This window comes from Fundulus heteroclitus, chromosome 24 (genome assembly GCF_011125445.2).
Source record: "Fundulus heteroclitus isolate FHET01 chromosome 24, MU-UCD_Fhet_4.1, whole genome shotgun sequence".
Taxonomy (NCBI): domain Eukaryota; kingdom Metazoa; phylum Chordata; class Actinopteri; order Cyprinodontiformes; family Fundulidae; genus Fundulus; species Fundulus heteroclitus.
The window spans coordinates 23,606,954-23,608,210 of record NC_046384.1 but is presented as its reverse complement, the minus strand read 5'-3'; positions in this window follow the sequence as shown (position 1 = coordinate 23,608,210).

Genomic DNA, 1,257 nt, shown 5'->3' with positions numbered 1-1,257 from the left:
GATTCACTTCCAAAGGTCTCTGAAAACTGAAAATGGATTGTCCATGGGTCATCATACTGTCAAATCAACACAGCAAGGGCTAACGAATGACAACATCAATCTTCTTTCCTGGCCATTTAAAGCTATAGTAAGTAATCCCGTTTAGAAAAAATAAATACAAATTATACTGAGTGAAATGGTCCTTCTATCCTGATGGTAGTCAATGCATTATGTATTCAGGAAAAGGAGTGTAAAAAATTTGATCTCTGTGAGTGAGAGCTGCAGGCCTGTAAAAACTCTGATCAATCCTGTCATTCAGACCAGATGGAAAGAACCAATCAGATGCCTTCATGTCTCGTCCTGCCCATGCCCCCCTATGTCCTTCATGTTCTGGGAATATCACTTTATCTATCGTTTGTCCCATATGCAAATTGTATCACCAGTGTGCGTCTTCATTCCTTGTTAGCCTTAACTTGAATGCTGCGCATGCGCACACTTCAGTGTTTATGTATCCGGTTAGCTTCGGTGTTAGCCGTTCATTGTAGCTCCGCTGCTCTCACTGTATACTGCGGCAGGACTGGGTAAATACTGTTTGTTGCTCTAAAATCATGACACACTGAAATCAGGGACAATTCCAGGAACAGCTTTAGTCAGGGACAGGTCATCCAAAACGGGGTCTGTCCCCGGAAATTGGGGGCATCTAATCACCCTACTGTAGGGGCGGAGTGATACTGCACACTTGGGAACAGTGTTGGGTAAGTTACTTTAAAAATGTAATCCGTTACAGTTACAAGTTACTTTGTTTAAAATGTAATTGTAGTGTAACTTTTTTGATTACTTTTAAAAAGTAATGTAACTAATTACTTTAATTACTTTTTGATTACTTTAAGGTTTTAATGAGTATCGACCCATGTTCAACATTTAATTTTTGAGAACTGAATGTCAACCTTTAAAAAGCGGAATTGGGAATTGACACTTGTATGACTCTATTCCTGTATATCCATCAGTAGTTAAAGGACAAGAGTCAGCAAATACAAATTCTGCCCTGTAAAACAATGACAGCACAATTGTTGCTGTATGATCTGAAGCCCCATTTGGAGCTTTTAAACAGGCTTTGAAAAACTTTGATAATTTGCTGCTGTAATTTTATAGATTTTTTAGAATAAAAAGCTAGCAGATGTGCATGATCAAAAATAACAAATACAATTATAGACCATTCAGTATTGTAAGAAAGCCCACACTGTTTCTGGATAAATACATTATTGTAAGAGTTAAGTT